The sequence below is a fragment of the Perca fluviatilis genome, chromosome 2 (genome assembly GCF_010015445.1).
Source record: "Perca fluviatilis chromosome 2, GENO_Pfluv_1.0, whole genome shotgun sequence".
Taxonomy (NCBI): domain Eukaryota; kingdom Metazoa; phylum Chordata; class Actinopteri; order Perciformes; family Percidae; genus Perca; species Perca fluviatilis.
The window spans coordinates 28,632,412-28,655,978 of NC_053113.1; the positions used below are offsets into that span (position 1 = coordinate 28,632,412).

Below are 23,567 nucleotides of genomic sequence, written 5' to 3' on the forward strand. Positions count from 1 at the left end.
ACATGTAAGTAGTTCTTTTGTAGATTATGGTGAACTTGTGTGTGTTGTAGCAGTGCTTTGCTATTGAGAACGACGTAGCATGCTAGCGTTAGCGTTAGCCGGCTAACGCTAGCATTAGCAGGCTAACGCTACGAGCTAACGGTTGTGGTTAGCCAGCTCATTTCGGACTGTGACGTCACAGTCCGAGGCCGATTTTGAACAGCTCACTAGGAGACTGAAAGCAGGACACATTCAGAAACCGTATCTCACTCAAAACAGCATGGATGGATTTTTTTCAAAGTTTGTATGTGTGTGGAAGCACCAGAGACACAAAAGAAAACCCCAAATCCCAGAAAAAGGGTTTTTTTCATAATATGGGCACTTTAAAGAAAGATTGTGGTTTGGGTTACATTTTGGTATTTTAACTTCTGGTTACACATGTGACGTAGTACATGATGTAGTTTTGTTTGTTCCGTTTGTTCCATGAAGTAAAAAATAAATAAAAAATTGCCTTTGACTTTTATTTTCAAATAAAAGTTTGTTCGACCCATTCACTACCCCAACCTACTTCCTTATTAGGGTTGGGTATTTTTTTTTGTTTTTTTCGATACCGGGGCTAAAGCGATACATTTAAAACCATATTAGCACCGGGTTTCAGTACCCAACCCAATAATTACTATGGCCACAAGAGGGCAACGCTGCCTAGCAATTAGTCATAATTGCTCATCATATAGACGACTGATGAGGTTGTTTTTCGGGGGGGAAAAGTCTCGAAATTGCGCATTTCTATTCTTCAAGATGTAAATTTGAAATAGTATATGTTAGACATTTCTTTTCACTGGACAAGCCCAGGTTTCTTTACTGTTACCTAACTATGTCCCTCTTTTTAGTTGTCATATTGGAACTGTCACGTCTGCCTTTTCCGTGAATCCTTCCTTACATTTTTGTATTATTTTTTTTTCTCGATTACGAGCCTCTTCCAACCCTGTAAATTTAGGATTTGACAATTCTGCAAACCCTTGTTGAATGACAAGTTTTTTGTTGTTTTTTAATCCCACTTTCTACGATATCTGACATTTGAATGTGGCAACTACACTATGGTCAAGGCTAGGGAAAGATCATGGTTATGGCAACAAAGAAAAAAAATACATAGACATGATTTTTGACAGTTGGGTTTATAATTGTAATTTTATAAACTCCTGATGACAAAGCACTTTATATTGTTACATTGCTAATGATGACGTGTCACTTTTCATGTGTAGAGGATATAATCAGTGTTGGGAAGGATACTTTCAAAACGTATTTCGTTACAGAATACAGAATACATGCCCACAAATGTAATTTGTAACGTATTCCGTTACGTTACTCAATCTGAGTAACGTATTCTGAATACTTGGATTACTTCAGGATTACTTCCACATTGAATTGCGTTTTATAAGTGTAGGAATGCAGCTATCACATCCAGCTTACTAAACAGGCCTATAATGGTGTGTTCTTTTTATTCCAACTAGCTGAATGTGTACCTGAACAAGCAGATAGATTATTGTATTGGTAGTCCCGAACTGCATACTACAAAAATCTAACCGCAGTCTTGCTACCACGAGCTAATTTTAGCTAACGTTAGCTAGCATGTCAAACGGGGCTAGTCAGTCTTTAAACGGCTCTGGAGCTAGTAAATCAGCACGTAGGAGAATGTAAAGTCGCACGTCAATGTTAAAATAGCAAGGTGACCAGTAAAACTACAGCAGACGACTACCCTTGGCTAATTAAAAAATAGCTTACTTTAAGATGCTTCTTCAGGTTGGAGGTGGAGTAATTTGGACGCTGAAAGGAGGTTGGTTGCTGGCAAGCAGAGGCTGCACTGCACAGTTATATTTCATTCTCCTGTTCGTTCTTTAATGTGAAATGCTGTTTGAATTTCCAAGATAGAAACTTATTCCTGCCCTGGCTCTGTCGTACGGTTCCGACTCCATTGTGACTGATCACGAAAATGCTATTTTTTCGATTTCATATCGGGGCTTCTGGAAAATGCATAGAGTTGCCTTAATTTAGTCAGAGTGAATAAACTCGTGAAACAGAGACGTATCGTCATGTAATCCATTGATTTCAACAATGTAACTGTATTCTAAATACCAACGATTTAAATTGTAACTGTAACGGAATACAGTTACTCATAATTTGTATTCTGAATACGTAACGCCGTTACATGTATTCCGTTACTCCCCAACACTGGATATAATGCAACCAGCATGTCTTATGCCTGATACCCTAATGACACTGCAGCCCAATATTATTATAAGAAGTGATAAACACATATTTACGGTATACACAAATACTCTTGACAGAAGATTAAAATGGTTTGACAGCTCTGTTCTGAGCTATTTTTCTTAGGCTGCCAAAATTAAAAGTTTGTGCTTTTGATTATCAGACCGACAGCATAGTGTTGATAGAAATTGATTAACATCATAGCCAAAGCCTTTATTAATATAATAGCCAAACATTTTTCATTTGTGTGTGTACAGATAGCACAGATATACATACCCACAGTTACAAATGCATTTCTTCATGCATTCCCACAAACTTACTCGTGAATATGTTTGTGTAAGTTTCCCAACAGATCATTGAGATTCAACCATTGAAAATGGGGTGAGACAGCACAGAGAAGATGCATTGAGACACAACAATTAGTTTGCTGTGTTTACTGTGCTTTATGATTTGCAAATTAAAATAACTCCAGTTGCCTAGTCCTAGATCAAGAGTTTGGATAACATACTAAGATGGGTTTGGAGCTTTGTGAATAACAAGGTGAGATAAGCAACGTCCTTGAAATGGCAAAAACAATAACTAGAGATGCACATCTTCCTGCATAAATAAATGATTCACTGGCAAACATGGTTTTTAATTATGGTGGGGAAAACACCATAATTAAATCCTGATTATGCTGTGTAAAATCAGTTTTACAAGGATTTTCGTGGAGTGCTCATTAATCTTGACTTATTCTGATATTTGCATTAGTTCAAAATTGCTTTTAGATCAATAATAATAATAATATACGGCACCCCTAAATGCATAATAATATGAATTTAGCAATGCTGAAAGACATGACTTTTGTATATTTTGTCCCTAAAGTAACAGAGTAACAATGATAAATGAGCAATATCATCTATTGATGCATTGCAGTGTGTTCAGAGCTGGAAGTTTCTCATCATTATGGGTTATGGCTAACACTGGAAAGGGAGGGAATTCAACAGCAACTCTATGTTGACATTTTGAAACCCAGACTGGTACTGTTATGTCTGTAGAAAACATGATAACGCCAATTGCAACTTAATGCTATTGGATGTTTTATATTCCCCACTTTGATGAAAACATATTAAACCATGTCCACACAAACATGGCACATCTAAAACAAGGCACATATTAAACTTCTTGCAGTCTATCTTGCAGTTTTTAGGATGTACACGGATACAACTTCATCAGTTCTCCTGATTGGTGCAGTGTTCGTAAGATTTGACCTGTGTGACTAATTGACGTCACACAGTGATGGTGTAAGAGTCACATGAATGGACAGCAGTGTAAGACCAGCTGCATACTCCAAACAAAATTGAATCTGGCATGTTTTCATAAACAAAATTACAGTTTTGTGAATGGAAAAATGTATCACATTTGGCATTTTACCAAAGTGCACAGGCTGACTAGGCAGACTTGCAGAAAATTATCAAATGCCTTTTTCACTGCTTCTCAATACACAGCCGCCTACAACTAGTCAAAAAGCCCCAAACTCTAAGTTTACTTATTGTTTTTGAAGACTGTGAAGTTACATTCTCCTCTCACAATTGCCAGGCTCTTCCAGTTTTAGAGGATATTACAGTGAATGAACAGACCTAAGCTGCAAATGTGTTCAGTTGCAATTTTGATGTACAGGACTATGCATACTAAATCACTCCTCTTATGTTTGGGTGTATGGACAGGTTAGCAGACAGAATTTTCACACAAATACAGTGTCTATTCATTGTGATCAAAAGGTCCAAAATTCAACTGACTGCAGCCCCTACACTTAGCCCACCTTGTCAATGAGAGGCATGTGTGCATGATCCCAAATTAGATAGCAATGACAAGTGGATAGGCATTGTTTCTCACAGGCAAGATGTCAACTTAGTACATTAATTAAGCAACACTTGCAATAATACATTAAGTACTTTACTTTTCGATAAACATCCCTCTGTGTTTATGTACTGCATGTGTATGCATGTATCTATGTATGTAGGAAGGATGTTTCTGTCTAACATATTTCCAACCATTGCAACTTGGCAACACACAATGACCACATATATACTGCACTTAAAATGACATTGCAATTGCAGAAAACACACACACACACACACACACACACACACACACACACACACACACACACACACACACAAATCAGTGTGACCTATTCCAGTCTTTCTAGGCTTTGCAAACTTGTGCATCTTTAGATTTAGATATGTAGACTTCAAATATACGATTCTCTCATATCAATCCCCTTCAATTTCCGAGATAACTCATCTTAGATAAGCTAAAACTTCTCAGATAGCACGCTGCATACTTTATTTGATTCAGATGTGTAATTCATGAAGATTTTACAAGAGGATAACGATATATAAATGAACTTGTTATTGTGACAGATACCAGATAGTTCAATGGAGAAATCTTGGATAATCTTAGAAATTATTAGGCAGATAAGAAGTCCGTTGTCTGACTCAATGTCTCGTTGTAAACTCTTGACAAAGTTAACTTGAATTTCAGAAAGGCCTTTTCTGAAGTTGAATTCAGCAGTGTTAGATGAGTTGCTATTGTTGTTCCCCTGCTATGTTATGCTATGTTGGATTTTCTTTTGCCATTTAGTTCACTCTAATAAATTGCTCATGTCATATGTTTCTCCTGGGTGCTGGCAGAAAATAAAACAGGGAAGGGAAGGCTGCAAGCCAGAGGAAAACGGGATAGCGGTACAAATTGTTCTGAAACCTCTGAAATGAAACCATTTTTCAAGCCACTTCTAAAATGGTGTTTAAGCCAGATAATACGTAAGGTTGGCTGGAGAAAGCATCTGTGGTGGAATTACACATCATTGGACCTCCTCTGACTACTGTTGTTCAGCAAACATACAGTTTGACCTCAGCGCAGCTACAAACAGCCACACACACGACATTGGGACAGATAGTTTGTGTCTTTTTTTTGTACAGTGTGACAGATTTACATTAGCATTGGAAGAAACAGACTTTAATCTATATACTGTGGGCCCTTACTGGCTTTCATGTTAAACAATTATTACAGTTATGAACTTATGACCCAAAGGACCACTCTTAGAGTGCTGCATTCAATTAAAGTATATTAACAAGAAAATTGTTGACTCTTCTAGTGAATAAACGGCTCTTATTCATGGTACAAAATTTGTTAGTTGACTGTGACTGTGTAAAACTGAGAAAATGTAAAGGAGCATGTACACTTTTTTTAAAGTATAAGGTCAAATAAGGAATGGTCTTGGAATAGCTTTATCTTTCTTTAAGAGTACGTTTGAACTTGTGGCAGCAGTTGTGTTAACTTTATATGCATAACTATAATCGGAAACACCTTAATAACCACATACAGCAGATGTTTTTTGGTGACCAAGTCGCTAAGAAATAAGGACTTCAAAAGGTGCAAATGCAATGCCTACAGCCATTAAAAAAGGTGGATATAAAACAATAAAACAATAACAGGAAATACTATTGGGAAAAATTGCTCACCTACAATGCCAGAAAATGTGTGGAAAAGTGTTACGGCTTTAACTGATTGCCTGACTTGTCTTTATGACCGCTTTTTGGGTAGCTGCCAGTAGTCCCAAATTGATGACACTTCCAATAGAAAGAAATCCCAATAAAAAAGCTCCTAACTTTCTGTGCTCCTGAAATAAATCAAAAGCAGTAGAAGCTGAAGAGGTAACAGATCATCTGGGGTTGAAGTTTTCTATGTTTTGTAATATCAATATACCCTACAGCGCTTATCTGAATGAAAAGGCAGTGTGCGCAACCTGACAAAGGACAGTTGTGGAGGAGACAATGTCCACTCAATTTATATCTCGATGAATAAATGTACAGTGGATCATTGCAGGTCTGTACTTTCGCTTTATAACTCTTCCCATTGATTGATAGCTCATGTTGGTCTCAGTAGATGGAATATTTTGTTGTTTTGGACCTTTGTTCTCACTGGTCTACGGGGTTAAGCTGTGCTGTGCTCTGACAGGCTCACTGACAAAATCTCCACTGTCTACAATCTGTCAAACCCAGCTGGTTTATAAAGGTTTAAATTTGGACTGACCTGGTCAAACACTTCTGACATCAAATTGCTGTACTTTACTCATAAACAGCTGATAACAGACGACAGCTGAGGAACCAAATCTCAGCCTTTCTAGATACGACAGCAGAATGTCCTCAAAGTTACAATTTCAAATGACAAATCCTATGGATCAAACTGAATGACTAGTAAGCTAACATTTCAAAGTACATGTTTGCCTCCTTATATCTAGCAAACAGAAGAAACACTTAATAGAGTAATAGTGCTATTAGGTAGTACTGAGGTCTCACTTCTACAGCAAGTCTGAATGCCCTTCTATGAGACTATATAACATTTCAGACAACAGGCAAGTGTGACAATTGATGATTTGTGAGAGCTGTACAATAGCAGCCTATCCCTCTCTGATTTACATCTATCCGTATATCCACTATCAATAGCAGAATCTCCGATCTGCGTAGCTCCCCTCCTGCCTGCAAACCTGTCTGGCCTCTGGGCTCTCACAGCCCTGCTAATATGTCTGTAACAGAGGCAGAGCATGTTGGACCACAGCACTGCTCTCTTCAGACATACACACACAGCCACAGAGAGACAGCATACACACACACACACACACACACGGGGAACACATTTGCATTCACATTTGCATTCAAGCATGTGAATAAGTACACTCAACCTCATAATATTATGGCACATTAGGTAGGTGGGCACATGCATACATTTTTATCCATTCACTCTCACACATACACAGATGCATGCATATGTGGAATTATTTACTCACACAAGTTAAATTACTTAAAAGTAATACCATGTATTTAACACACATGCACTACTAAATTCCACAAATAAGGGAAGGAAATTGTATATACAGTATATTATTTGTAGTTAGTGTGAGGAGATATATTAAATGTACTGTATATTTTAGTGCTATAATTCAAAACATTTTGTAATATTCTATACTCACCTAACTTCCCAAATGGGTTAATTAAAATTTTCTTCAACTGAATTGGCAATAAATATATCGGATGCAATTTAAAAGTTCCCAGCAGAGTCAATTTTGCATTCCTAAATTTTCACAGTTTTAAATCCATATAGGCAAACAAAAGCAGAGTAAAAGCGGTTTCTGAGTCCTTGCCTACCTCTATGTGGTGTGTTGTGACTTATTACGACTCAGCATGAAGATGCATTGTGGCGACTGGTAGATGGACTGAAAAGAGAAAAGATGGCCCAGGGAGATGGATCTAAAGACCTGAAAAAAAGAGAACAGAGAAACAGACAAGGGTTAATGCAAGATTGTATATGGATAGCCCTGACTATATTGACTATATAAAGCCTGGACATCTAATCATTGTAACCCGCTGCAATCCATCTCTGTCGTCAAAGACAGCCCATTGTGATTTATTAAAACATATTAAACTTTTCCCTTCACATAGCACTGTGGCTAAGCAAGTTACACAGGAGTGTGAATTAATAGAAAGCTGCCAACAGTTTCAGTAGTGGTATTACTAACAGTCTACATCCATGCCGGTGGCTCTGTTAGGCTACTTTGGTGCATCAGTGTTTTGAACTAAATGCTAACAGCAGTCAGCATGCTGACTTGCTCACAATGAATCTTAATATGCTAGTATTTAGCAGGTATGTTTACCTTGTTAACCATCTTAGTTTAGCGTGTTAGCATTTGCTATATTTTGACCTGATGATGGTGTTAGATAAAAATTCAGGATATTACTAAGTGATTACATCCCGACAGGAACATGAATGTGAGTAAAACATGCCATGGCAATCCATCCAATAGTTGAAGAGATATTTCAGTCTGAGAGTGGGTGAAATGTAGAGGATTGGTTTCTTTTTCAGGACATTTTTTAGGTGCACCACACCTCAAACTGCACTTGAATGTCAGCATTTTGTGTATGCTATAAAGAAAGGTTGTCCAACTTATGTCCAAGCCTTCCAGCCACCATAGTTAAAGGCTGACACTCCTCTGTCCAGGTATACCAAATACAAACAGTAGATTTAGCCTGTCACTTAACTGCAAAAATGAGAAAAACCCTTGCGTGATGCTCAATGTCTAAACCTTCTCTCTTCTAATGTGGGGACAGCCCACTTTCAACCCTCCCACAATCCTCCACGCTGCATCTAAACCCAATATGATATCTCTTTTTAGTTAGCTTAATGAAATCTAAACTAAAAGCTTCCTAAAGTAAGACCTCAGGACCCAAGTTATGTTCATGCCAAGCAGAAACCTAGAAGTCAGGAAATAATTTTCGATGCCGAGCCTGAAAATACCATTGGCACCTCAAAATGTGGGCGCTGTTGCAAAAGTTATGTCAGTTTATTAACAGTTCATCCCACCGTGGATCAAAGTGCTTATCAAATTGAAACTGAAAGTCTGTTCTTTTGTTTTTTAGTAAAGAGCACACACACCAAACAGGATGCAGACACAGTTTTCTTTTCAGTTTTGTGTGTTTTTTTGCCATCTGAGCTAAGAAGCTGCAGGTTATTAGTAAATCATTACTCACAGCACAGGCCCAAAGTTGTGTCATCACTAAGACATGAAACAGCGATGTGACACAATATTGGGACAGCTGATCGTTTCGTAGATGCTCAGCATGTCACATTAGTCAATGTACACAGATAACCAAAATATATTAATGACAATAACAAAGATGATACTACATATTTTTCCTCACACACATCATGACAACTCGTCTCAATGAGCAGTGAGTACGGTGGCCGAGACGGTTCAACACAAATACAAAAGCTACAACACAAACACAAAAGCTACAACACAAACTGAAAGCTAAAACACGCACACGAAAGCTAAAACACACACACAAAAGCTACAACACAAACGCAAAAGCCACAACACAAACACAAATGCAAAAGCAAAAGCCACAACACATACCAACACAAATACATAAGCAACAATGGAAGTGAGTGCGTTGTTGACAAACAGAGCCGGAGGAGGAAAGTTCTTGTATGTTTGAGAAGTAAGTGAAACATGGTTCCTTGCTAATTATAATGACTGTTGCTACGTGATTGTCACAAATAAGGGACTTTTCGTTATTTATTTAAGGGGCCACTGGAGGAGTTTTCTATGACCCTCCAAAATGATTTGAAAAAAAGGCATGACCCTCCCCAACAATTTATTGATGCCTTACGTTCTAGTTTGCGTTTGGCAAAGATGTACAGACACTCTTTTTACAGCTATGACATACATGAGTTAACCTCTGCTTTCTCATCTTATACATCACACTCCTCTGTTATGGTGTGGTGGCCATTTCAGTAGATTTACTCATTAAAATTGTTGTGGAAACACAATAAGCATGGAAACTAAATGCACACTTCCTGCATTACTGCATTATTTCAAATACTAAGTTACTCCTCCTCTAGTAAACTAGTATTCACATGAAATAAAACAATAAAACATTGAGACCATCCAGCAAAGGACACTGGGAAATAACAAATTCAACACTGGTTGCTATGGACTCGTCACTAGGCTTCCTCAGTCATTGTATGTTTTAGCACATAGGTAAAGCTGCCGAAGCTTAACATTATATTCAAAACCTATATGTTTATTTTTAAAGCAGATTTTAATTTACAGTGTAACAATTTAACAATTCGCCCTTATGAAATCCAATCGAGGCACGGCTGTCTTGGAGTGCAATAGACAGACGGTGGCGGAATGCCCCGACACTTAAATTCAACTAAAATGTAACAGTGAACACTTGGTTTTCGACCTACAGTCTGTTGAGATGCCTCTCCAAACGCAGAAACCAAGCGCAATCACACCAATAAAACCTTAAGACACGTTAAGAAAAAAGATCCGTATTTTGCAGTAATCCAATGACATGAAAAAAAGTAATCCACAGTGATCAGTAGATCCACAAAAAGGGTCACGGTGTATCCAGCAAATCCTATACAAGCATCACATTCACCAGCCAGCTCCAAACAGGTGAACGAGGCCTCTCCACTTCGCCGTTTAAACAAAGTGGAATAAACGTATAAAAGTCCAAATTTACACAAAACCCGCAATCAATTAGTAAGCTGACATCAAATGTATATACATGGCATTTAGGCAACCTTTATTGCAACCTTGGAACAGCAAGGTGTCCAGACATAGTGCAACAGTAATTTTCGTTTTTTGCGTCCTGCTGCTCCCATCGTCAGCTAGGAAATATGTTTTTTACTAAAGCAGTATATGAAATCAGATGTATTACCTACCACCATTTAGTTTTGTGTTATTTAAGATATTTATAAAATATCTGGTCATGCCAGACGTAATTATTCCACTCATTTTTTAAACAATGCAATTACCCGTTTCAGCCACCAGGCGGAGCAGTGTTCCCCCTGCCCCACAGCAAACTCATGGGTCAGACCCATCTGGTAGGGAAGGAGGGTCGAGACAAAGAGCTACATGGAAAAATATGCACCAAACAAGCCAATTTTGAAATTTTGCAGTTTTATGAATACAAAAGTTGGGTGACCCCCCACGGACTAAAATGTTTTGGGTGACCCTCCCCCCAACAAAGGATAAAAAGACATGACCCTCCCCTATTTTCCTCCGGTGGCCCATTCCATAAATACCGAACGGTCCCTAAGCAATGTTCAATATCTTTTTTATTTTCATATGTATATAAGAGGATGGATACCCGGGTCGGGCTCGGTCACATCAGAGCAATAAGGCATTGAACATTTTAAATTTAAAAATCTTATTATGTAGGTGCGCGCCTGTGTTAACGTGCACTTGTTGCCCCGTGTGTGCTGATGCACTCATCTGTTGACATTTCCGAATGCCTTCCTAAAGTTGCTTAATAAACAAACGTACATTTGTCATTAGTATGAGAAATGTAACACATGAATATCTTAATGCCTGTTGGGCTCAGGCCTGGTTCGGTTACTGCTATGTGGGACGCGGGCCGGGCTCGGACAGAAAAATGAGGCCAGATCCGCACTCTAGTATGTATACCTTGCCATTTAGGCTACGAAGCTACAGCTAGAACGTTATCTAAATGGTGCCCAGCATCTTTTAACACGCGAGTGCTACGTTTAAAGTCTATATTTGTGAAGCTGTTTAAATCACACAAATATTATATCCCACTGTTACGTGCTTGTAACTTCTTAACCGTATCTATCTGGTTTCCCTCGATACGGTTGGTTTGGAAAGTGTGTGTGTGTGTGTATGTATGTGTGTGTGTTGTGTGGGGGGGGTTATGGTTACGTTAAACAGATGTTTAAAGTGAATGCTAATTGTGTTACCTTCAATATATGGCCTATTATAGTGTTAGGGGCGTAATATGTCATATATACACACATACACGTTCTATGTTCACGGTCATACACGGTTGGTCTGAATGAAATAAACCCAGAATTTTAACAATGACCTTGCTTCGTGCTTACTACTGGAAAATAAAATAAGTAAATAAATAGAATTCAGACTGTGGACTGAATATTTACACTGTATTTACAGTTTTTTTTTTCAATTGCTAACACACTAAAATGACATGCATAGCACAATTATTTCAACTGACACACAGAGCAAAACCTCTTCTCAAGTCTCCAAAAGTCTCAACACATGTTCTGCTTTACACACATTTTGCAATTCAAAATGGCACTTTTTAAATGCACTGAATACGGTTCTCTGCGTAAGACACAACAATCTGACATAAAGTCACATGTTTGCCATTTCAAAATGACACTACATGAGCTAATTGGCCAATACATGTGCCACCTGGCCAAATACCTCAATAGTTAATTGTTACCACTTCAATCAGGAAGTTAGCACTATGAAAAGACCACAGTTGAGCACCTTTTTTTGGTGGAAGATGGAAGATGCTGCCTAATTATTTTTCTTGCCTCTTTTTGTTTTTTGCATATTTTTTGTGCATATTTTTGTTCAGTCCAATGTAAATATATCTGCTGTGCATATGTTGCACTGACTTGTTTGGTGAAAAATAAAACAAGTAAAATGTTTTAACAGCATGTGTGTGTATCTGCAAATATTTCTGTGCATGTGAATTTTCTACAATTTGAACTATTTTAGTATTATGGCAAAGCATACTAAAGATGAGAGTGCTTTTCATTATGCCCAACAGTGTGTAGTTGGTTAGACAAAAATCTGGTAATATGAATGAAGTGTGTGCCATTTGGTGCAACAGTTTGATTTTCATAATGCTATATGTAGTTTTGGTTGCAGTGCTTCATGTTGCAGGATATATGAGGTATTTTGCAGTTTGGGTGTGTGGTTTTGTGAATTGTGTTAAGTATTTTTGATAAAACCAGCTTAGTTTGCACAATTGTGTTTTAGCAATTGGAAAAAAAACTGTAAAGCCATGTAAAAGGTGTTGTTCATAGACTGTATATTACCATTTATACAGTCTATGGTTTTGTTGCATGTCCTCAGTCTTACCCTACACACACACACACACACACACACACACACACACACTTTCCTTCGTAGCCTAAATGGCAGAGTATACATACATGTATATATATGAAAATATAAAGATATTGAACAACATTGCTTATTTGTGACAATCACATAGCGACAGTAATCATAATTAGCCAGGAACCATGTTTCACTTTCTTCTCAAACATACAAGAACTTTCCTCCTGGGGTCCGTTCCAGGTAGGAGGTTTAACAAACTCTGAGTCCAACCCTGATGTCTGAGTTGATTTACCCCGAGATGGGAAACTCTGAGTTTTCGGTTCCAGAACAGCTGATTTGAGTTGGTTCAATCAACTCAGAGTATGTTCACGCGCGTGCACCACCACAAAAAAAAGGCAGTATGAATGGAGCCATGATACTACGATTCACCATGGTAACAACCACAAACAAACGGGTCGGCAGAAATACTCATGGGCACAAACGAGTTTGAACATGCATGTCGTTAAAAAAGCAAGACAGCGGTTGCTGCTGCAACAGAGAGAGAAAAATGCTGCTCGAGTCAATGCGTATGCATTAACAGTGTATTAATTTCATATTTAATCACAGTTAACTTATAATATTACTGGTGAAAACTGGAATTGAATTACACCTATAATTTCATTTGGGTGCAATCCTGCGGGCGAAAAAGTAAGCTACTATATATACATTCTGAGGCTGCAGCACGATGATCATTAACAGAACTATAATTTATAATCATTTATTTCTTTTTAATGGCTCTCACTGGTTTGTGTCCAGGGAACACTACAAAAACATTTACAAAAAACATTTAAAAAAAATTTCAGAGCGAGTCACACTTTTCTGACAGCTCTGCATACATTGGCTTTACTATTACAGTATGATCCGTATACACACCAATAAAGAAAACTGCCGTTTGCAAAATACGTAATGCGATACAAAGAATCTGCTGGGATTTTAAAGCCTTTCCACGATGGCTGATGTTAGTGATATGAGGACAGATAAGGTAGTTACATATCTGATGGACTGTGAAAAAAATACCTCTCAAATCGGTTATGTGGAAATGAAAATACATCTATAGTCGAGACTCAATATCATCTCCTGACGTAAACTCTCTGTGAAGTAATACAGCTTTTTCATCAACGGGATCGTCGACAAAAGGACATGACATGTTTGAGAAAAAAACGTTTTATAATCTGCCTAACAATAAGTTTTTTTTTATTCATGCAGATAACAAACTGCATTAAAATGCGCCTGGTAGAGACTGAACGAATGAATGAGGAAATGAGAGAAAAGAAACCTCAAGTTTCTTGAAGAAAACCTGCTCCCGACCATAGACCTGGGGCCTGTTTCACAAAACCAAGATAAGGGATTAAGCTGGGATTTCCCAGTTATCCTGGATGAATTAAGCCTTGATTCGGTTTCACGAAAGCGAAGGCACATAAATCACCATGGAGATTTATTCTGTACAGCTAGCCTGCTCCTGACCAGGCTAACAGCCAGGATTTATTTAAGAGGTTTTACCCTATTGTTATTATCAGCCTGGATTAAAATACAACAGGTGCATATTGTTTATTTAAGTACTGTTATTATTTAAAGTTGTGACCATTATTTTTTTATTTATAATTATTCATGTGACAGTCATTGTTACTGTTATATTGCTGTATGAAGACTGCTGTTCATATTGTTGTTAGAAGTTTGATGAATATATTATGGCAGTTGTTGAGATAATTAGAAAAGGCTGATAAAATTTCAGATGTGTTTTAAATGAAGTCTGTTACTAAGGGCAATACATACAATGCTGTACATTTCTATAGTTGACCAATGCACCTTGAATTATTTTAGTTGATTAATTTTTGTTTTAATTCTTTAACAATAAGGATCATGTTTGTTCCACTTCCATGTGCATTGTATTTGGCATTCTTAGCACACAATTTATGTTGTCCAGTAAACTGGGAATATAATTTGGGAGGATTGTACAATTTAAGAACATAATTGTACAATCCTCCCAAATTATAGTCTTAGTTCACTGGACCAGTAACTATCTAATGATGTAGGCTACTGTACATTCATGTAACAACAGGGAGAGGACACCTCAGTGGTTTTTGACCTTATATTTGGGGGGAAATAACTGATGAATATACTCTGTTCCATTCATGTTTACAGTGTGCATGGAATTTATCACTTAATTATCTTCATAGTTTCTAAATTTTAGAGTCCAATTTCTTCAGTGTCTTTATTTTCTATGTCCATATATACGAGGGAGCAAGGCATATAATATGTAGAGAAGGAAACTCGGCCTCTATAAAAAATGAAAAAATGAAACGCGAGAAAAAGCGTGGCAGATAATAGCGGACCGACTGAATGATAGTCTAAAAATATACATTTATGAAATACTGCTCTTAACTGAAACCATTGAATGACTCACTGTCATTTGCAAAAACGAACAGTTGTACACTTTGCATTAAAAGCGAGCAGTGTAAGTTAATATGACTTAGGAAACTTATATTTTAGCCCATGAGAGAGAGGGAGGAACAGAGTGAAAGAGATATTTACGCATCATATTCTGGCGTTGTAGAAAATTGATCTTCATTGTAAATTTCCTGAGTAACATTATCTTCTGCTTACTTTTAAGGCAAAGAGTACAACTGTTAATTTGTGAAAATGATTAGTAGCCTAATCCTTGAATGGAATGATTATGATGGTTTTAGTTCAGAGCAGTGGTCAGTTCATGTATATGTTTAGGCTACAATTACGCATTCAGTGGATCCGTGATCGTCTGCCTCGCTTTCTCTCGCTGTTTCATTACAGCGGCCGTGTTTCTTTTCTTTTTATACAAATAATGTGTTTCACGTCATCATACTTCCACAAGAAGCTGCTGCTCACTCTGTATAAAGTATGTACAATGCGTACAATTCTCCATTTTGGCATCAGTAAATCTGTGATCGACCTTGCGGTCTTTTGAGGAAAGCCGTGGACGTGCATCTATCTGAATTACTTCAGCCTGGCTCGACCTAGTCGCTCCTCCTCAGCCTGGCTTGGCCTTCGTGAAACGCACCAAGCCAGGATGCACAGATTAGACTAGGTCAAGCCTCACTTTATCAGTTATCCTGGATTTATATATTCTGCTTTTGTGAAACAGGCCCCAGGTTAGATTCACAGACTCAGTTACCATAGTAACTGACTCTGAGGTTAAGTTACCTAAGTTTCCCTCATCTCAGGGTTAACAAACTCAGAGTTTTCAGTAAACCTGCTTTCTGGAACGGACCCCTGCTCATCCGCCAGCTCCGTTTGTCAACAACACGCTCACTTCCGTTGTCACTCACTTCCATTGTCGCTTATGTATTTGTGTTGTAGCGTTTGTGTTTGTATTGTGGCTTTTGCGTTTGTGTTGTAGCTTTTGTGTTTGTGTTGTAGCTTTTGTATTTTTGTGGTAGCTTTTGTATTTGTGTTTAAGCTTTTGTGTTTGTGTTGTGGCTATTGTATTTGTGTTGAACCGTCTCGGCCACCGTAAGTGAGTGACAGCAGCACCAATGACAGATTCTTTTTTGCATGGCTTGTTCAGGTTTCCGGCTGTCAGTGCTGTAGTTTTGCTGACACACAGGCTGATTTTGACATAAAAAATGTCAATTATCTTCACAAGAGGCATCCCCACTTCCCCTTAAAACACACACACACACACACACACACACACACACACACACACACACACACACACACACACACACACACACACACACACACACACACACACACACATAATTTCCAGCAGTGACAATTGTTTCCCTTCAATTTATGAGGGCTTGAAGCCTACTATCAAAACAGTAATGCACAAGAGGATACTCTGTGGTATGATATACTGATGCTGAAGCTATGTTTAAGTCCCTTGTGGCAGGTGCTGCTAGCTTCAATGAGATACTTCAAATTATAGCAAATAAAATTATAGCAAATCTCTGTAGAATGGATTTTATGAACCACTAATGTTCCATCTAAAAATGGCATGTGCTGATTTTTATTAGGCAAAAAAGAAAAAATCCCATCTATATTTTAGTAATCTATTACATAAACCTGGGAAATCTTAGGGGAGGAAAAAAATAATTTGTAATGATGCAAATGTGTTACCTTATATTTAGACTTTTTAACACTGAATTACTTAATTATCTCCTCAACTTAATTAATGGCGGGAACATTTTGTGCCCATTGAATTGTTAAATTATGCTCTTCAGTTATTTGCCTCCTCCATCCTCTTTTGATCAGGAGCACATATTTTCTCCTCACACACAGCCCATGTTCATTTCAGCTGCTATCCAACCACTCCAAAATCTTTAAGATCAAACTTTAATTACTGGTTGACATCTGTAGTATCTCATTTATTTTTTATGTTTTAACTGTGAAACAACCTGTCGCCCCTCTACAGTATGTATAAGCATTGCTCACATAATGTTGTGTTTATTAGCCAAAGTCCAACATAAACAGACATATTACAGCACTAGATCAGAACTTTGGATGAAATCCACATAGTCCATTTAGATTCTATGACCTATCAAATTACAGGGTTCATTTTGCACAGTATTACTTAGCAACATGTGTGCAAAAGCAGCTTAAGCTCACCAACTAACAGTAAACAAAGAATGATGAAACAAGACCCAATGTAGCATCAAAACTGTAACAGAAATAAAGTGTGGATTAGAATAGAACTTGAAAACTTGACAGAATCTGACCACTGACTGATTACTTTCTAAAGTTGACATTTTCTCCCAAAAGTTAAGATAATTACCAGTGAATCTTGTAATTTTAAAAACGTCAAGCTATCGAACTCAGTGTTATGTAAGATGGTTATACTTGTAAATGCTGATGCCTCCCAAAAAACAATACAACAAAAAGTAGCAACATTGATAATTGACATCATGAGGTGCCTGGTTGTGGATTTGTTGAATGCTCAGAAAATAATGTTTTTTTTTGTTCATCTTAGTTAACATGAAAAGTTTCTCAAATTGTGTTAAGTTATGGATTTAATTCAGTTTTAGCAGACATTAACATAATTTCACTTCCATTAAATTGCTAAACCTTTCCAAGACTTTGCTGAAACAAAAGCCCAATTACATGAAGCATGAAAAAATATTCTTTTAAATTTATTTCAAGCCTCCCATTACCACCTAAGGTCTTGAACTTATCTTTTTTAAATACTGCCTTATTGCCTTGTGTAAGCCATCACACTCCTCGTCTGTATTGTATGATCTTGAAAGTCGTTGGTATTCTGCTCAATTTGCCTCTATATTTAGCATCTGTTCTCTCCACTCAGCTATTTTAGATTGTGGTGAAAAGACCTGTCAGTGAGCTTGGGGTGTGCGTATGTGTGTGTGTGCATGAATACAAAATAGAGGGGGGAGAAAGTGTGTGTGTGTGTGTGTGTGTGTGTGTGTGTGTGTGTGTGTGTGTGTGTGTGTGTGTGTGTGTGTTTTGTATGTGTGTGTGTGTGTGTGTGTGTGTGTGTGTGTGTGTGTGTGTGTGTGTGTCTTTATTTGTCTGTGTGTGTGAGTATATAGCAGAAAGAAGGGGATCTGTGAGGTGTGTGTTTGTGTGTGCGCGCTTGTGATGGCTTTTTACTGACAATCTCCCCGATACTCGAGCTTTGAACATTGAAGTAAAAGACGAAACAGAGAGTAATGTGAAAAAAGCAGTCAGAGGTCTGAATGATTAAAATAAACAAGGCAGAAACAAACACAGTTAAACACACACCGTACCCCACCCAAAACACGCACACACCTGATATTGAGTTTGCATTTTCGACCTGCTGTTCTCTTTTTCTCTTTTTTTTTTTTCTTTGCAGAAGAAGAGAGCAGGGAACTCCTCACTTTTTTTTCTCAATTTACATCTTTTCCCATTCTTACTGAATTCTTTTACGCTCTCCTATGAACCCCCTTTTGGAATACTCTCTCTGTTTCTCTTATAGTTTTCCTTTTAACCTTCTTTTTTCTCTTTATTTGTGATGCAATAGCACAAGTTCCTATCAGCTGCCCAGTAGTTGAACTGCAGAGGTGTGACTACGTGCTTTCCTTGACTCCCCAGTAATAATTCAGAGAGGGAAAGGTGTTTCTGACAGTACTGCATTTTCTACACGGGTCTGGTGATTAAAAACTCTATACATACTGTACATAAATGCTGTTCCTATTGCATAAGATGTACCATTTTACAATATAATTGCATGTTTATATTATCTGCCTCCTATTGTCTGTCTCGTCTCTTTTCTATGTAGTCTCTTTCTTTGTCTTTAAAAGCACTTTCAGGTTTTGTGATGTATGTACATACTGTATGTAACGGGTGTGGGTGGGTGGGTATCTGGTACCTTCTTCTCAACCTCAACAGGGAAAAAGGCTTTTAGGTGGTTTGGATCTTTAATGATTCTTTTACCCCTATTTTCCACCAGGCGTGTCTACGTAGCCTTCCGGGTGCGTCGCAAGCCCTGCGAACAATCACAGCCAATCAAAGCCAGTCAATGATTGATATTCCACCAGCCGCGCTGTGGCACGTCCCACAAGCGTGCGTGAAGTGGCTCTCCGCTCCGCTAAAGATATGCACCAGGTCTATTTTCACGCGAGCCGCGGGGCGTTCGGACAGCCGGTCAGGAAATGAAGTAGCTCAGTCATGAGTCACCAGCATTAATAAAGGATACATCTAAGTCCAATACATGCCCAAAATATTTCCAGTGTAGATACTCTTTAAGTATTACTTAAAAATGAATAGGTCAGCATGAAAATGAGAAGCACTTTTTGTGGTTACATAACTTTTAGTAAGACCTTTACAGGCCTTCAACCTATAGTGTATTTCAGTAAAAGATATTTAAAGATTTTTTTAATGGCCTTCGAGCACACTGTTCTACCTTCATCTCATCCCATCTTCTCTGTTCCTCTCCTCTTACAATCCCTCATGACACACTGAATCTAGCTCTTCTTAACCTTTCTTTGTGTACATGCACTCCTCTTTCGGTCATCCATTTCACTCTCTCTTTAATCCACCACACTACTGCCGCCCTCCCCGTGCCTTCCTCACTTCTTCAGATGCAGCATAATTATTTGGTCATCATTATCAGAATCATTCTGTTTCCTCATTATAACCCCATCTGCTCTGCTCTGCTCTGCTCTGCTTTGCAATCCAACCAACATGACATAAACACACAGACAAACGGATACTGAAGCACACACACAGTTATCACTTTCTCTCTCTCTCTCACTCACTCTCTGCCCTCTTACTGTCTGCTTACTGGAGCCACTTGAGGGACTGAACACATCAGTGTAACTGATGTGAGGTAATTATATTGAGAGTGAGGTAAAAGATGTTGGACTAATCTCCTGAGATCCTTTGCGGAATGACAAACTGTTGAACACCCTCCTTTTTCTGTGGTCTTGATGTTACAGAGATAAAAATACTTATTTAAACTATTTTATTAATGCATCAGAGAACCAAGGTGGGATGGCGACGTGTTTAGTGGGACAATGCTTGTTGATTTGAATCCTTGGACACTTAAGGACAATCAGGATGAGTAAACTCTGACAACTACAACCATCAAAAGAAACCAAGACCACAAAAATGTCTCAGAAGTTGTTGCAGCAATTTTTGGGTTGGTACCATTTGTTACACAGATTTGGTGCAGAATTTAGAAAAAAATTTTGAAGCGCGATTTGGTCACAGGGCTGCTACGTAGTTTGAAAAATCAGGAAGCAATGCAGCAGTAACGTTGTGGATTGCTAGCAGAAACAAAGCTCCTTGAGCAGAAATGGATAAAGAAAAGTGTCTTTTGAATTGCAAGTTCAGTTTCAAAGTTCAACAGTACTACAGTTATTTGCATATACTGTCTATGTGAATTGAGTTACCACTGGAGTACGTCGAGTCTCAAATAAAATTGCAGAATTAAATTTTTCTGTGATTGGATGGCGAGCACTTCTGTTCTGGAAACCGCTCCGAAACCCCCTTATTGTCAATATATTGTACCTAGGAAAGTTATTCATCCTCTGAAGAAAACCTGTCACCATGGCTACCACTAGTTTGCTAATCATAGAGTCCATTTAATAAACAAATCATCAAAGCTGCGTTTCTATCAAGGAATGAATGTCAACATAACAAATTACCTCATTACACCTACCGTAGTGTTTTCAAGACTAGATTTGATTAGAAATTGTAATCTCCTTGATGAGATCATTTAAGTTTTAGTAGGGTACATAGCCCTATTAGATTTATTTTGTTTTTTGAATAAAGCAAAAAGTAAGAGAGCAGGTAGAGCAAGGTAAACATAGGATATAGGACAGCACCATAGGAATTAGATACATGCAACAGTGTATAAATATAAAAGCAAAGTGCAATATACAGAGGAATGACAGCAGCAGAAATAATGCACGGGCCTCTGAAAAAATGATTTCAGTGGAGTCCATTTGTCAAAAACAGAGTGTGAACAAGGCATCTGCTAAATGCAAAAAAATTAATGAATCTAATAAACTGGAAATTACCAGGTATATTAGTGAAGTGCAAAAATGTCAATCAAAAAGCACTTTGTATGGTTAAATGTTGATGTGATGACCTCTAAAAGCTCCCGGCTGACAGCCAAGCCTTTTAGCACTACACACACAGCCTTGCAGTGGCAGAGAGTAAGTACCTTGTGGTAGCATATGTATTTGTGTAGAAGTGTGTACACGCAGTGATCCGGACACAGTGTAAAATTTGATATCCAGCTCTGATGTTGTGTCTTTGGTCATGCTCACATATACTGTCTGTGCCCAGTAGCCTGGCTCCGCCCTCCTACGTACTTCCGTTCAATTTTCATTTTCCTTCAGTACTAGGTCTGGGTGTGCGGTATATTCTTGGGTTTTCTCTGATCAAATTTTAACAGGTCCAATCAGCAAACAGAGGCAGTGGCTGAGAACAATGACGTTGAGGTCCGGTAACCTTCGGTGAGTTCCGTAATGGCGGTGGAGAAAGATGCGGTCCGTTGTGGCAAGGCTGCCGAATATACAGAAGTTAAAGCCAGAGAAAGAACAATCTTTGCTGAGTTTTGTTGGTGGCCATGGTGTTGTGGCCCTCCTCCCCACGGGGTTCGGGAAGAGTTAGATTTTCTAGCTCACTCTGTTAGTGGTGAAGGAGTTAGCTAAGGCTAACGCTAACGATGCTAAGCCGATAGTTGTTGTCGTCTCCACTCTTGTTAGCCTGGTGCTACAAGACAGCATGTAGGAGGGCGGAGCCAGGCTACCAGAGTGGCTATGGGCATGTCCAATAGTTTTAAACTTCAACAGAGTATCTGCCTTCAAGGAAGTTAACGCTTGTCAATGGAGAGTGGACAGATGAAATGTACGAGAGTCTGGTAGGACCAGGCTATGTGCCCAGTGCACTTCAGAACACTAACGCTTGACCTACAAGCGCACAAGAGGCAAAAACATTATCAGCATACAGAATTGTTTACATTTTTTTTATGAAAAATGTAAACAACTAACCTTTATTTAGAATGTGACAGCAGCTGTTACAGTTATGTTTAGCCGACAAAAGACGACTGTGAGACGGGTACCAGTCACCGTCGTGACAGCGTCCGTGACAACAAAATGTTGACATTGTCATGCTGCGACGAAACAACTACTTAAGATTAGAAAAAAGTTTGTAGTTTGGGTTAAAACACCATTCCCCTTAAGCAGTACTCCCAGGACACAAACACCTGTTTCCTGGATGAAGGTCTTGTGTTTTCCACTTAACTTCTTTGGGGACACAAACCACTCCCCCGTTTGAAAGTGCAGGATTTTGTTTTGTGGCCCCACATCAACATGTCCATCCAATTATTGATCCATCTTTACAACACATGCAGAATGGTTGGCTTCAAAAGAGAAGACGTTGTGTTCTTCTTCATCTATTTTCTCATACAAGAAATGCATTGGCGACTGTATCATAAATACCGGTAAGAACTGAGGGCTAGATTTATCAAGCGGTTTGCGCCTGTTTCCAGGCGCTAATTGGTCGCAAAGATGGACGTAACCAATGCACACTTTGTCAGTGAACACAACATCATTTAGCGTTACAGATCAAGCAGCCATGCAATATTAGAGTTACTGGAAGAAATCAAAGATGAAATTGAATCTCCCACTCAGCGTTCACATCCCATTCCAGCAGTTGTTAAACTCCTCGCTACATTACAAATATTGGCATCAGGATCATTTCAAACAGTCATAGCATCAGCAGTGGGAATATCGCAGTCTGCACTCAGCCATATCATAGCACAAGTACCCCTTTGCTACAGCGTAATTTACGTATAGTGGGCGGAGAAAGATGCTGATTGCCTGATGGGTGTCAGGGTTGATAAATACTACGCAAAATGTGGAAGCATAGCGTGCGCTATTACCGAACTCGCATAAACAGACGCAGCGCAAACTGCGCTAGTGTTAGTAAATTAGGCCCTGACTCTCTCAAGCTCTGTCTGAACTACTTACACAAAATATTTTTGGGTGTTTTCCCAAACCTCATACAATGATGCTGCCTTGGCAGCCTTGTTTATTGCTCTGAATAAGATTAAGCCAAAGTACAATACATTAACAAACATTGGGTTGATGGGACAATGATGTACTATAGTATCACTTAATAAAATATAACTTCTTTATTGTGTTAAGGGTTGGAAATAATATCATCTCTACACTAAATAGCCCACTACATTTGACAAAATACTGTTGAAAAGTCACATTTGACCATATTAACCAGTTTGAATACACCTTCTCGGTTGCACACACAGAAATACAGAGGGTCAAAGAAAAAGACACATATCCACGTGCAAATGCAACTCTCAAACACAGACAGACACACACAGACACACATAGTGCCCCAGCTGTGCGAGGGATTAGAGCTT

The 23,567-nt window shown here is 38.5% G+C and overlaps 1 protein-coding gene across 6 annotated transcripts in view; it reads right to left on the reverse strand.

Moving 5' to 3' along the window:
- The window catches only part of zgc:172282 (leucine-rich repeat and fibronectin type III domain-containing protein 1-like protein), a 196,360-nt gene that overhangs the window by 108,641 nt on the left and 64,152 nt on the right, over positions 1 to 23,567 (reverse strand). For all 6 annotated transcript variants that reach the window (XM_039785642.1, XM_039785633.1, XM_039785597.1 and 3 more), the window contains exon 2: positions 7,434 to 7,543. The gene's annotated coding sequence lies outside the window, so the exon portion shown is untranslated. The remainder of the gene's footprint in view (positions 1 to 7,433; positions 7,544 to 23,567) is intronic.